This window comes from Leopardus geoffroyi, chromosome C1 (genome assembly GCF_018350155.1).
Source record: "Leopardus geoffroyi isolate Oge1 chromosome C1, O.geoffroyi_Oge1_pat1.0, whole genome shotgun sequence".
NCBI classification, from domain to species: Eukaryota; Metazoa; Chordata; class Mammalia; order Carnivora; family Felidae; genus Leopardus; species Leopardus geoffroyi.
In genome coordinates, this window is record NC_059328.1 from 58,681,817 (window position 1) to 58,698,148 (window position 16,332).

Consider the following 16,332-nt stretch of genomic DNA (forward strand, 5'->3'; position numbering starts at 1 on the left):
TGGGATTCCTTAAGACAATGGTTGAGTAACTTGCTATTGGCCACACCATTTGTAAGGGCTAGAAGTATTCTTATTACTTTTACCAAATATTCAACATTTAGTTAGTTTAGGGAGACCTATGAAAAAAGACGAGGAGGAAATCCATTTTCTCTCTGTTCCAAGGCAAGTTTGATTGTATTCTCCATTTGTACCTCTTGTTTTTCGTTCCAGCTCTCCCTTTGAGCCCCAGACCACAATGCTACCAGATCTCAGTCCTTCTCTGCTTTTTCAGTGCCCTAGAGACTGATTTCTATGAAGGGGATCTCCCAGGGTCTTCTTGCCCTCTGACTTCCAGTTGGGTTTGCAACAGGGGAGCCTCTGGCAGGGGATCAGAAAAGAGGAGTATTGGTATAGTTACGCACCCACCTCCCGCTCCAGCCCTGACTACCATGGCCCTGGCAGTGACTACGTATCTCCATGGACAAAGTTCCTGTGTAGTGGGCTCTTTCCCAGCTTCAGGTCTTTCTGACCTCTGGTAACTCTGTTCTCTCTTTTTGCCCAGCTTCCTGCTGTTGCTAGATTCTGGGTGCTTCATTATCCCATTTGTTCCTTGACTCTATAATTCTCTGTATACAGTCTCCTTTGAATGATCTTCAGGTAGGCCCTTTTGAATGTTTTTTTTCTTTCTGAAACTCTGGTATAATAGGGCATAATTCTAGCTGTTCATAGTATTTTCTTAAATTATTTATCATTATAGGTTGACATGTCTTCAGAAATCTCTTGGACACTCTTTTTTATTGTGTGGTAAAATAAGCAAATAAATAAACAAAACTACCTCAAGTCTTTTTTACCTGCTATTGGTAATGTTTTCTGTGACTTGTATCATTTAAGCTTGTCTTCAGTTATGAGTAATAGAAAACATTACCAAGAGTGAGTAATTGGAGTTTGTTTTTATCACATACAAGGAGAATGAATATGATTAGATGCTGATATTGCTTCAGTGCCTCAATATTTCAAGGCTTTGGCTATCACCTTCATGATTCTTCAGTGTTTCCCTCTTGGGTACAAGATGGCTGCCAGGGCTTACTATCTGTGTTCCAGGCAGGAACCAGAGGGAAAGATGGCCACACCCACATTTATACTATTACATGTTCAGAAAAGTAATCCTTTCTCAGGAGGATTTTCTGTCCAGAAGATAGTCTGCTTATGCCTTATTTATCAGAAATGGCTTACGAAGCCACTGCTAGGTGCAAAGAAGACAAGAAAAGCAGTAACATTCGATTTTTTCTACAAAGGAGATAGGCAAGGGAAAAGAAGTTTGGAAATAGATGTTAATTAAGTGAGGATGTCTTCTGTACTCTCTTTGTACGTAATCCTACCAAATCATCTAAGGGCATGCATTATGAAGTCGGAGTGCTGAGTTCTAACACTAGGTCCACTATATTCTACCTGTGTGAATTTGGGAAACAACTTAATCTCTCATTGCTTCACTTTCAAGTGAGGATAATAAAAAAGTTTTTCTCTCATAGGGTTACTGTGATGACCAAATGCGTTAGTATACGTGCAGCATTTAGAACGGCATTGACACATGGTAGGCACTATTTAAATTGTTGTCTGATTTTTTGTTGTTTCTACCAAAACCCTCAAAGCAAAGGCTATAGGAACTAGAAAACGTAAGGGCCAACACAAAGTAACAGGGCAAAGCTTGGTCAAATTGTGAAATTAAAGATTATTTCCTCCTTCATTCATTTTTTCCTTCAACCTTATCCATTCTCTTTGCAGACTCATCTTGCCACCCAGATATCCATCACCCTCCTGTCATGCTATAACAGGAGCTGCTATAACACTCCACTTCCACTTACTGAATGCATTCACAATGTACCAATCAATCTGTCACACATGTTTTTTATGTCCTTACTGTGTGCTAGGGGCTGGGAAAAAATGGTAAATAATACAGCTATGGCCCTTCTGCGATGATGCTTATAGTCCAGTTGGGAAGCTGATATTAAAAAATAATTAGGGGCGCCTGGGTGGCTCAGTCGGTTAAGCGTCCGACTTCAGCTCAGGTCACGATCTCGCGGTCTGCGAGTTCGAGCCCTGCGTCGGGCTCTGGGCTGATGGCTCAGAGCCTGGAGCCTGCTTCCCATTCTGTGTCTCCCTCCCTCTCTGCCCCTCCCCCGTTCATGCTGTGTCTCTCTCTGTCTCAAAAAAATAAATAAATGTTAAAAAAAAAAAACAATTTAAAAAAATAAAAAATAAAAAATAAAAAAAATAAAAAATAATTACAGAATTAATTGGTATTTGCTATATTCAAAATTGGAAAATTTCAGTATTCTATGACAACATGCTAATCTTAGGAGCCCATGAAAGCTTGCCTCAGGAAGTAGCATTTATGCTAAGACTCGAAGGTTGAATAGGAACTAGTTGGGTAGAGAGGTGACATTGGGGCTGGGACAGAGAAGCAGAGTTTCAAGGGCAGAGGCCTAGAAGAAGGATGAGGCCTGGTGTTTGAGGAGCTATGGGCCTATGTCTCTCTTTTCTATGCCATCAGAATCCCTGTGTCCCACTCCCTCTTTGCTGCTCCCAGCATTCTAAGTGGACAGGTAATTATTTGGTGAAACCCTAATTACCCAGGCCACACAAGAGCCTCAGGGTTTTCCCTTCCCCTAGTTTCCCTGAAGCAAAAAGGCCTTGATAAGCAAATCTACACTTGAAATGTTCAAGATTTCTAAGCTTTGATACTCTGTTTTCAGGGCTATTTGTATTTGAACAAGAAGCATTTAAACATAAATGCTTACTTCATAAAGGGTGACTTCTCCATTAGTGGGGATTTCAGTCCTTTGCCTGGGAATTTCTTTTTGCTGTAAGTAGTTGGAGGGATGAGGCAGACTGTTAATGCCCAATATAAAATCACCTCTGAAGGTAAAGTTATATCTCAAGCATGTTGGCACTAATAATGATGTGGAAAACTTGCTCTATGATTTAGTATTAGATGGAACATAATTATTCCTTATTTATTAACACAATTAAACATTTATATTATTCCCCTTTTATGAAAATCAAAACTTTGAAATCCTGCTTGGAAAATGAGAATAGAAATGAGTTTTTAATCCCCTGGATTTGGCTACACTGAATATTCTTTTCTTCATTACTAGTTTGTGCTTAACCTATATAGTCAGATCCTTCAGGAAGCAGTGGCTTTCTTAGGTGTGGTATCCATCCATCATTTCCTCTCTGCTCCAGAGCTCCCCTGTGGCTGGTGAGTGCAGGAAAGGCTGATGCTTGCTGTGACTTCCATTTGCTCCTGAGGGGGAAAGTGAAGTTTCCAATCTTGTAATGTCATGTCCAACCATAAATAGATGATTCAAAAGCCACATTTCTGAGGAGCAAGAGGTTAAAGGGAGCCTTGAGTGTTATAAGTGGTCAACATGCATTCTTCAAGATGGTCTCATTAACTAAACATGGAATGCAGAAGCATTTGTCAATATTCTACATGCTGTTTTAGACTGCATTAATAAAAGATTCATTGGTGCTCCACTTCACATCGGTTTTGCCAGTTTGAATCTCTTTTAAATGACTGCCTTCTTTGTTTTGTAGCTTACAGCTAAGCTTTTATAGTTACTCTAGCTCTCTCTAGGCTGTCTGCTCCACTGCTCACTCGTGCTCATATACCCAATTATTTCTGTTCTATAAAAGGTATCTGCCTTTCTTAGTGTATGCATTTATATGTTTATTTATACATTGGTTTATGCCAAAATGTTTTTGACACAGTTCAATAGACTGGACACTAGATTTTATGATCATTTTGGTTGCTCAGAAGCTATCCAAAAACTTCTAATATTTTCATTTGAAAACACAAATATTCTCTTCAGATTTTTTTAAGTTTAATTCTTGTAAAAGGTATGGTCTCTTTAATAAGCTAGTTACATCTGATGCTGAGGTGTAAGTCTGATTCAAAATACAAAAGTCCACAGCTGTTACCAAGGAAATCAATGACCTCTTTTTTTAAGTAGCTGTTGGGATGCAAGTCAGTTTCCTAAGAAATCTCTAATTGGAAACTTTAGTCCTCAAAAGTCTGCTGGGGGTGTGACTATGTGTCTAAAGGTTATAATGTCTAGTAGCATGTGAGGTTAGGAGTGTACAACAAAAAGTCACTTTTTTTCAAGTGTAAATAACAAGTGTTGAGACTTTCAGCTCCTCCTGGGATTACCAGATATTTGGCAGATTCTTGATTTAAATTGGTTTGACTTAAAAAGCAAATAGAGCTGACAACAGAGAAAAACTGCAAGGGACATTTTTTTCTAATTTTTTAAAAATTTATTTATTTATTTTGAGAGACAGAAAGAGAGCATGAGTGTGGTAGGGGCAGAAAGAGAGGCAGAGAGAGAGAGAGAGAGAGAGAGAGAGAGAGAGAGATTGAGTGAATCCCAAGCAGGCTCCATGCTGTCTGTGCAGAGCACGGTGTGGGGCTCAAACTCATGAACCCGTGAGATCATGATCTGAGCCAAAATCAAGAGTCCAAGCTTAACTGACTGAGCCATCCAGGTGCCCCTGCAAGGGGCATTTTAACTGCTAATGACTAGGAACTGCATACAAACCAAAGCTTTTGAATATCCAATGGTGATAGTCAGATGTTTTTGTTGAAGCAGAATAAGAAAATTCAAAATCAAGACAATGCTGAATTATACCTAGATATTTGTACTTAAAATGACTATAGTGTATATATTTGTAATAAGTCCTAGATTAATGAAAACATTGCCTAAATTGTACACTAGATTTCCTTTTCCCCTATATCCACATTAGGGGAAAGTTCAACTGATACCATTTATTAATTTATTGAAGGGAAATTTCTCCATCTCCTAATATGGCGAGAAACTATTCAAGGCCTCATGGATACAGAACATATTCTCCTACATTCGAAGAGTTTACTATAGTCCACTGGTAAAGTCAAATACTCACCTCTCATAATGCAGTGAGATATATGTCATAACAAAGCTATTCATGCGACATTATGAGAATGTAAAGAAGCAACATAGAGGAAAGGCACCGAACCCAACCTGGGAGAAGGAAAAGGATTTAGAAAAGTCTTCTTAGGGGCGCCTGGGTGGCTTGGTTGGTTGAGCGTCTGACTTCAGCTCAGGGCATTATCTCATGGTTCATGGGTTCGAGCCCTGCGTCGGGCTCTGAGCTGACAGCTCAGAGTCTGGAGCCTGCCTCAGATCCTGTGTCTCCCTCTCTCCCTGCCCCTCCCCTGCTCATGCTCCGTCTCTCCCTGTCTCAAAAATAAGTATAAACATTAAAAAAAAATTTAGAAAATTCTTCTTAGAGAAAGCAATGCTTCCATTGATTTGCATAAGAATTTAAAAACTACAGGAGCAAAAACAGAAAGGCCATACTCTAAAGTCTACTTTTCAACTAGTGTTAGCTCTTTACATTACATCTTTAAAAAAAATTTTTTTTTTACGTTTTATATTTGAGAGAGAGACAGAGAGCAAGTAGGGGAGGGGCAGAGAGACAGAGACAGAATCCGAAGCAGGCTCCAGGCTCTGAGCTGTCAGCACAGAGCCCAAGGCAGGGCTCGAATTCACAAACTGTGCGATCATGACCTGAGTGGAAGTTGGATGCTTAACCAACTGAGCCACCCAGGTACCTCCGTTACATCTTGATTCACAGTAACCAAATGTTAAGATATAGTATAAAGCAACAATATATTAAGATAGTATAGTGTTGGCTCAAGAGTAAGAATGTGATCTGAATTCAGAAGAAAGAGCCCCAAAACTGTTCTTATAATGTGTAGGAATTATATTTTGGGATTTATTATATAATAAATAAGGTATCACAAACAGATGGGGAATGAGATTATTTGATAAATTCTGTTAGGAAAATTGATGTTTGGGGACAAAAATCAAGCTGACCTTCCTGTTATAGCATATGTCAAAATTAATGCCGGATGAATGAAAAATTTGATATAAAACTGAAATAATTTAAAAATCAGAAAATATGAATTAATTTTAACTCTAAGATGATGAAAAATATACTGGTATATATTGATACACTGGACTTGATAAAAAAAAATCTGTGTGTGCAAAAATGATCATATTTAAAAGTATATGTTTAACTGGGGAAATTTTAGCAAAAAAAAATATGGCACAGTTTACATATACTTAAAAAAGATCACTTTCAGCCCAATAAGAAAAATACTACAGTAGAATGGGCAAAGAGCACAAGAAGAAAGTTTCCAAAAACTTATTACTGTTAAATATATGGAAAAATAGGGAAGAATATTCAAAATGACAGTGTCTTAATTTGGAGTATTTTAGCAAAATACCATATACTAGATGGATTACACAAAAGACACTTATCTATAACACTTCTGGAGGCTGGGAAGTCTATGGTCAAGGTGCTAGCATGGTCAGATTCTGGTAAGGACCTTCTTCCTGGCCTGTAAATGGCTACCTTCCTGCTGTACAGACATTTGGTGGAGAGAGGAAAAGGAAGAAAGCTCTGGGATGTCTTTTTCTTTAGGGACACTGATCCCATAATGAAGGTTCCACAACCTCATTTAAACTTAATTATCTCCCAAAGGCCCCATTTTCTAATACCATTACATTGAGGGCTATATGAGTCCAGTGGACACAAAACACCTATGTTTCAGGTGTGCCACATAGTGATTTAACCTCTTTATACTCATCTTCAGTATTCTTAATTTTTTTCTCACCCGGGGTCTCTAAGCATCTGAACTAGAAGAAATAATTCTTACGCTCTTAAATCCAATTCTTTAAAGATCAGTTAATGTTAGTATCTAGTTTTTCAAAACACTGTTATTGCCTGTTTATCCTACACTGTTTAGAATTTGGAAACTGGTATCTTTTTATCATGTGCAAATGCAAGAAAAATGCTTATTTTCATTAAGGTAGATTTAGATCCTTCTTGTCTGAAGATTTATATGGTACATAAATAGATCTTACATGCGTTGTGATTAACTTAATTGTATCTTGGTACTGTTATCCTCATACCATTGGATTTAATTACATTGCATTATGCCTGGTAATTAAATAGAATAAAATATCATTATATCATTAGTTGGTTTTATAAGGCCTTGAAATCTATTCTAAGAGCTCTTATATGTATTAAAAGTTTTCGCCACTAAGATCAATGCTCCTAGAATTGTTACTGGTCACTGAGTTGTCAGGTGTACATTTGCCAATTACTTGGAATTTGAGCTCAAAGGCACCAATGTGCACTGATTTGGGCGAAGCCTTCCAATTCAACCAGGAGGATGACCATCATTTTGTATCATCTTACTTTTAAATTTGTTCTCTCCCAAATGGGGGTATTGAAAGATTAAAGCAATGACCAGCAAACACATTTTGGCTGAATTGTCTGTTACTATGCAAATAACAAAAAAAGTTATCATTTATAATCAGCTAAGTTGTGTCTTCCAGTGATCTTGACACTGCTAGTATAGTGTATCTTGTAAATCTTTCCATGATGCCATGAACAATGACATGAGGGTGGAAATATGCTGATTGAAAGGCAAGCTGGAACTACAGTTGTGACCACAATCCAGACTGTGTACAATTATGAAAAAGATATGCCTTCCAACAAGGGCCAGGTGTATGCCTTTTCTTCTCGAGTGACACTTGTTTCTGTCTCCATCTTGACAGTCATAGTTTCAAGCTATTCTATTTTTTATTAAACCTTGCTTTCTTCACAGAACGTGGAACTGATATGTAGAGGTGCCCTGCTGCATCCCAGGAACTGTGTTATGTATGATGTGTCATTTAAATCTCACAACCACCTTGTAAGTAGGCTGTATTATTACAGTTTTACAGATAAGCAAACTGAGACTTAGATAAAATATATTGCTTAAGAGAAGCTGGGTAGAAAGTGGCATGTCTGGTATTTAAACCTAGTTCTTTCTGGTTCCAAAGATATTAACCATTTCTTTTCTACTGTGTTGACTCACAGGAGGTTGTTTGTTTGTTGAAATTAAATGGCCTCCTACCATTATCCCATGAACATTGAGGTTATTTGTAATGTAGACATGTGAATGTTGCATTCAGCAAGGATGTCTATGGAACCCCTCTAGAAACTGTGAGGATGAACATTTAACATTCCCCTTTATTTTTTTAAAAATTCTTTTTTATTCTTTATTTATTTTTGAGAGAGAGAGAGAGAGAGAGACAGTGAGACAGAGTGCAAATCGAGGAGGAAAAGAGAGAGAGGGAGACACAGAATCCAAAGCAGGATCCAAGGTCTGAGCTGTCAGCACAGAGCCTGATGCAGGGCTCAAACTCATGAACTGCAAGATCATGACCTAAGCCAAAGTCAGATGTTTAACCAACTGAGCCACCCAGATGCCCCTAACATTCCCCATCTTGATCTAGAATTTGAGAAGTGTAGGTATCATTCTTGGATATTTAAAAAGAATTTCCCCAGGTAGAAGGAAGTTGAAAGCAAAATAAAAGAATACCTTTTAGGATTCACAAAATTATGAGAATTCAGCTACACATTGTAGTGTGTTTTTAAGTGTTTATGTCTCTCTTGTTATTCACTAGCATTTAGTGCACATATACCAAATATGCCAATCTTGCCTCAGCTTTGCTACAGAGTGTTATAAGTGTTACAGAAAATTATGCTTAAGTTAGAATATTAAAAGGAACTCCAAACTACCCCCTCAGACTCACCTTATTTAATCCATTTTTCTTTTAAGGAGGCTTTGCCATGAATTTGCTCATAGAACTAGATTCTTAGTGATTGTGGCCCCAAGCTTATAGAAAAAGACAGATATTTTTTTCTTTAAGTTTTTTATTTTGAAATGATTTTAGATTTACAAAAAGGTTTCAATGGTAGTACAGAGAGTTTTGTATATCTGATATATAGTCCATCATCCCCTAACATTAACATTTTATATAACCATGTACATCTATCAAGACTAAGAAATGAACATTGGTACATTACTATCAACTAAATTCCAGACTGTTCAGGTTTTACCTGTTTTCCCACTAATTTCCTTTTTCTTTTCCAGGATCCAATTCAGTATATCACATTGCACTTAATCATCATGTCTTCTTAGTAAGAGGAGACAATTTTTAATGTTGAATAGTAATGATGGCAACGATGCAAAAGACTCAGAAAAGGTCGTTGTAGGTGGAAGGGAAAGTTTATTAATCAACTCCTCTAAGTCCAGAGACAAAAGGAGTGTCCTTCCAGGAGGAAACAATACTGGAAGATCACCATGACTCTCTCTTCCCTATTGCCCCATTATTTTTTTTCTCTAAAGGATAAGATTGAGGAGAACATCATTGTTGACCAAAGCAGTAGTCTCTTTTCCCTCTCCAGCATGTCTTCAAGTGGTACCCACTCCCCTGTTTGCTAGTTGTTCCATACATTGAACTCTTAGGAACCAGAGCCTTTAGCCTCTGCATGGGGAAGCCCACACTCCTCTAGCTGCTTCCCTGCAAGTAGATGGATGAGTCAGTTCACATTACGTGGGACAGGGTAGGAAAATCCATTTGGATCTTTTTTTAGGGTGAAAATGCTAATATTCTGAGATCCACAATTCCATCTATTTCCTATGTTTATTTCTCATACTGTTTAAAATGCAGAGAGAACAAAAGTTGTGATTAGCTCCTTGCAGAACTTATAGCACAGATCATTTGGTGTATGGCTTGCTTTTTGTCATGGTGTTATTAAAAATAATCTACATTGATTAAAAATCATTTTTAAAGATGTAATTTAAAAACACTTTCTATAAAATAAAGCACTGTTAAATCGTCAAAATTCCTCATGCAACAATTTACTAATCATATGTGTATATATGTGTGTATGTGTACATATAGACATATTCTGCCTAATACACCTCTTACATGTGTTTATGTGTCTATATACATTATATGTTAATACATATGTAGGTACATATATGAATAGATGTACATAAATTTATACACATATGTATATGTACATACATGGCTAAATACATATATGCATATATACACATATACATCCTATACATATACATATTCTAGCCTGTATGTCACATATTAATCAAAATAGGTGAAGTTGTGTTGTGCTAACAAACAACTTCAAAGTTGCAACTTATTTCCTTCTCACATTATATATGCATTGCTGATTGACTTGAGACTCAACTCCCCAGTCACTGAGGAAGCCAGGTCAATGAGGACTCTACCATGTGGTGGTTGCACCACCTAGAACACAAGCCCTCTCAATCACTCAGCATGGTAAAAGAGAGCTTGGGCAATTAAACATGAGATTTCCACAATCTCAGTTACGTACAATTTACTCACAATTTATTGGTCAGAACCCATCACAGTGTTTAATTCAACTTTAAGGGCCAATAATCACATCTTCTAGGTGTACAGAAGGCAGGGGAGAACCAAGTATTGAAGAAAAATTATATATAATGTGTACCACATGAAAAAACTCACTTATGTGAAAAATTACTTATGTAACAGGTCAGGGTAAATAACACTAGCATAACACTAGTATAACAAGTTGCTCCAGATTCCAATGACTTAATATAATTAAAGTTTGTTTTTACTCATTTGACAACATAATGCAACTGGCAGGAAGTCAGTACTCCAGGCAGTCAGGTAGGGACTTTAAGATCTAACATTTTGTGACATAAAGACTGAAAAGTGACAACAATAAAGAGGCAGTTAGTTCTATTTTACTTCTAGTTTGAGTATAAGGTGAATGGTCAGATCAGTTTTGTCTTGTATGTCTTGTATGGTTCGATCCCATAACAAATTAAGTGAGCAGCACCCTGAAAGGGATTGTTCAGCCACTAATTCCCTTAGCGCTCTGATGTGCTACAAACTACTTTTTTGATTGTAGAAAATAACATCCTGATACATAAGCAATGTTTTGAAAGAATAGTCATCCTGGCTTATCTAAATTGGGCTAGACTGCCATTGAAAAAGGGGTAATTTAGAGGAGTTTTTAAAGAAACATTTATCTTCTCAACTTTGCTTCTTCCTTGTTCTCTTTCTTGCCTTACGTTACTTTTAAACTGTTCAGCCACTCCAGCATATAAATTTACTACTGACTAAAGTTGTATTTGCTATTTCCTGAGTTCTTGATTTATGTGGTCCAGTTCCTCAGCATGAATGGCTTGAGGTCTGGGGCTACTTGTCCTCCCTTTGCTCAAGTAAACAAACAAAAGAAAGTTAGTACGTAGCTCAGTACATTTAAGATTTGTAAATAACTTGTCATTTCAAAGTGAACTAAAAGCCTTGAAACTTCAACCAGGATTCATCTGAAATTATGTGGGGTTATTAAAATATGCCATAGAACTCATAAAAATATGTACAAATTTATTTCAGAGCTACATTATCCTCATGGTTAAAGATTGGTTGGAGAGAGCCCAGTACTTAAGTAAGGAATTCTTGGTTCTTGCTCTGGGTCAGTCATTAATGACCTCTATGACCTTGGTCAAGAGTTGAGTATTAGATGACTCCTAATTATAACTATCTGTGAGTTGTTGACTAAACTGGATGCAGCAATTTCTACTGTGGCCTTACAGCTTCTGGATTTTCACTGTGGAACCAGAGCATGCATCTGAATAGTTGACCAGTGATCTGGATCCATATTTTTTAGTGCTTATCCTGTTGATTGAATTTAATAGCTGTGCCAACGTTCACTGTCTAAAATCACCTAATGGTGGCCCCTTGGTTGGCTCCCTTTTCGGTGTTGTATATTCACTTCCCTTTGGTTAATTGCAGGGTGGAAATTAGGGTAGCTAAAACAGGAACAGACCCTGGGGACTCCACTTTATAGCCTGTATAAACAAATGACCAGTAACTAGGCAGAGAAGCCTGGAAACAATAATTTTCCAATTGAAGTAAAAAGGGCATAATAATTAATATACTACCAAACAAAGGGAATGACAAACTAGAATAAATATTAATCTATAAATTCTGGATACCAAGTGAAACACCTGGCCAGTTCAATTATTTGGTATCATGCCACCTGATGCCCAAATCTTTAGATGAACTTAATAAGAGAAATATAACTGAATGGCAAAGATGGTATCTTCTGTTTTTCTGGTATATTCTCTACATCAACTGGTCCTCAAAAGTTACTTTTAGCACTAACCACTTAATACATTTCTCATTCTGTGATACTTATGCCATCAGAGTCTTAGGAGCAGATAGGTTTTCATCTCTTCTGATTGATATAGAACATGTACATAGGACCACCCATCTTTATTTATCCATGCTTTAACAATATAACAATTGGACTTATGGTCTTGTATTTTGATTTTTCTTACTTGACTTCTGGATGCTTTTATGTAACATTTTCAGCAGAATAATATTGAATGATAGATTCTGGGTCAGCTTTCATATTCCTTATTTGTGTTCCCAGTTGCAGGCTTATGTAAAGAGGTAAGAATGAATCATGAATATGTTGGTGGTTTTATTTGCCACCTGGGAGATCTAACTTTAAAGTGAGACATTTGAGTTTTGAGCACTTGAGCCTGCTGCACACATTAAAACATATTTTTGATAGCATAAATGCTTGATTTAATTCTCTGTCCTCACATTGTCTCAGAGAGTTATTGCGTATTTCCTTTAACCTGTGTGTTCAAAAATAAGTGAATGACTGTGTTAGTCATGAGGTAGAATATAAATGGTTTCCATGCTTCTCTAGGGCATCTTTCTTCATTGAAGCCTGTCCAATCCTCAACTGTGTTAATATCCGGAGACAAGACAAAGGCACAGTTAATTTATAAATGCATAGTTATGAGGCAAAACTAGATGCTAGCATCACATAAAGCCTTTGCACGATGCCTGCTTGTTCAGGCATGTATGACACTGTGAGTACAGTTGACTGAGCACAGCAGTTGTGTAAAATCAGGTTAATATGTTCTAAACTATCCATTAGAGAGAGATCTCAAGGGACAGACTATCATTTTAACTACTAAAAACAGAGACAGAAAAAGGTCAGGTGATAATTCCAACTTTCTTGACAGAAATTTACTATGATTTCTATAAACTTTCTTTGCTTGTATTTATAACATGCATCTATTTGGAGGTTTGCATTCCTCCAAATAACTCAACTATAAATTATTCTTCATTTTGGGTTTGACTCTATAGAAATTCTTTGAGCATGACGTCATCTTTTGAGTGTGAAGGTGGTGTTGTATTTTCTTAAGATTGTATTAGATAATGCCTTCTTGACACTATGTAGAGCAAAAAATTCTAATAACAAAGGACAGATTCTCAGAAGAGACTTAATCAGTTGTGTCTCTTCACTTGGATGAGGGAGATAAGATTACTCCAAAAGAACAGATGCCAATATCCTGCTGAGCCAAACTCAAAATGACATGGGTAGCAATGTAGGTCTATCCACTGATGAGGTGCATCTGAATTTCATCATACTGCTCTTTTACTTCAAAAATGATTAATATTAATTCAGTGTTAGTTTAAATTTTTTTAAAATTTTATTTATTTTTGATAGAGAGAGACAGAGCACAAGTGGGGGAGGGGCAGAGAGAGAAGAAGACACAGAATCCGAAGCAGGCTCCAGGCTCCGAGCTGTCAGCACAGAGCCCAACGCGGGGCTCGAACTCAAAAATTGTGACATCCGGACCTGAACTGAAGTCGGACGCTCAACCATCTGAGCCACCCAGGTGCCCCAATCCAGTGTTAGTTTAAATATCAGCATTCAAAATTTAAATAACCCAGCAGGTATATAAATGGTCATCAGGATTACACAAAGTTCTTGGGCAACTGTTAATATTCTCCACATTTTCTTGACCTTCTGACTTTCTTATACTAGTCAAACATAGAAAAAAATCCTAAACCAGTATGTTTGCTTGTCAAGTTCAGAAAGAAGAGAATGATGATGATGGGTTTTGCCTGAGCTTATGTAATTTCTCGCCCTCTTGAGAAGTTGATTTTATGTGTATCAATTATTTTCATCCTTTCCATTATACATTTCACACTTTCTATACTCTAGGCTCTGGGGATATGGAAGTGAGTAATTCTATACTCTAATTTAGTCTGAAATGCCTGTGTGCATTCATTAAAAAAATTTATTGTCCCCTAACTATATATCAGGAAACAGGTACCTGGGATACATTAGTTAAATAAAGATTTTAGCCTTTATGGAGTGTACATTCTAGTGGGAGAAGGCAAGGTATGAACAAAAAACATAATGAAAAGTAAATATTATAGAGTGCCAGAAGGTGATAATTATATTTTTAAAAGGAAAAGAGTGTGGTAAGGAGAATCAATAGTACAACAGTATGGGAGCAGGGAGGAAAGCATGTAGAGTTTGCAATTTTAAATGAGGCTGTTGGGATAAACCACAATGAGAAGAAGACATCTGATCAAAGAATTGAAGGAGGTGAAAGAGTCAGCTATGTGCATAACTGGGAAAATATTCATGGGGAAGGAACAGCCAGATCCATCTCCTTAAGGCAGGAGAATATCTGTTGTGTTTGTACAACAATGAAAATGGTTAGTGTGGATGGAGTGAATTGATCCCCAATGTGAATATGTAAATGTCTTCTAATGCCCAACCCAATTTTTGTGAGTGGAAGAGTTGGATACAATTAACCTACAGCATGATGAAAAAGGAACCAAAAAAATACCGAGCACCTAGTATTTGTACCTTACGTTTTCTTAGTTTATCTTCACATTAATCTATAGAGGGAGTTATTGTAATCGCCATTTCACAAATTGGAATAATAATACATAGATACGTTATGAGACCAAGGTTACAAAGTGATCAAGTAATGGGGCTGAGATTTGATCCCTTTGAATCCTGAATTATTTTGGCTACACCATCCAAACTCACCAGTAGTCATTGCTTTGAGGTTCAATTTCTGAACAAAGCAGCCACAAATATCTAAAGATTACTAAAACTCAACTCCAACCTAGCAAGTAGTGTCATACTGGTTAATAGGGCCAGAAGTGACTATGACTCCCACTTGTTTTCTGTCACTCACCTATTTCCCGGCACTCCTTTCCCTGTTTACAGGAAGAGAAGCTGTTGAAGGTGACCTAGGTAGAGATCACAGACATCAAGAGATGCAGACAACCATTTAAAACAACCCACCAAAGAGAGCTGTGTGACCAGCCTGTGTTCCAATTAGTGTCCCCTTTAGGTCACATTCCTGAGCAGTCATTTGATAACACCTGCTTCTTCTTCCCAGCGTGTAACTGCTGGAGTATTCTGGAGCAGTCAGCTGGGACATCCAATAACGAAACCTCTGCCTGCAGACCCCCTCCATTCCAAAGATTGGAATCTACCTGTAATAATAATGTATTTTACCTCCACATGCAGTTCTTAGCATGAAATTGTGAATGTTTACATTATAAAATTTCATTTCTGACCAAGCCTGAGATTTGTAATCCTTCCTTCCCCGAGGACATAAATTGTCTGTTTTCTGATAAGCTCTTTTATTACCTGTGCTTGACCCTCTCTCTTATTACATTGAAAAATAAAAAATTTACGATTACAGTGTACCACACACACATACACATGCTTACTCAGTCATGCTCTTACTTCAGATAAAATGTGTACAATGGCTGTGTAAAATATAATACAACAAGATTAAAGCCAGATCCGCTGACTGCATTGTTAAGGTTTGCATACCGATGGGAAAGAAAGAAAATTAAAACCAGTTTTTTGGAGGACATGGTATAGACAGGATCCTGGGCACACACACTTAATTTCCTCCCATGAATTTGGGCTGCTGAGGGAATAAAGTAGAAAAGCCTATAACCTGGAAAAAACTAGGCCTCCTTGTGGTCAGTTTTAGCACAGTGTTGCCAACAGAAGAAACACAAATCTAACTCTGATTAGGCTTTCAAAAAAAATGGAATCTTGATTTCCACTTTTTCCTGGATGATGGACTAAAAACACTGAGTGACCCTCCACTGCAGTACAACTGGATTGCGGCTGAAGTATTGCAAACGTACCCTTTAAATGTATTCCTCAGATGACAGTGAGAAAAATCTCCAATGACAAAAGGAAAGGAAGCAAGAGGAAAAAAAGGAGAAGAAAAAGAGAGGAGAAGAGGAAGAATGAGCTGAGACTCAAATACTGAACCATGAGTGGTAAGCAGATGGGTTACCTGGTTACCTGGAAGCTGAAGTCCATGTGCTGAGATGCAGAGACCCAGCCCCCAGTCTGTTGCAAAGCTCAGAAATAGAACCTGAGATTTTCACATTAAGTCAAGGCCCTCAAAGTGGGCTAACGTGGTCACAGGTCATTCCACCCTACCTCCGGGTGGAAGATAAAAATCATCTTGGGATGAAAGCATTGGGACCTCCTGGCTACCATAGCGCAAATCCTTCCCTGAAACTGGTGGCCATC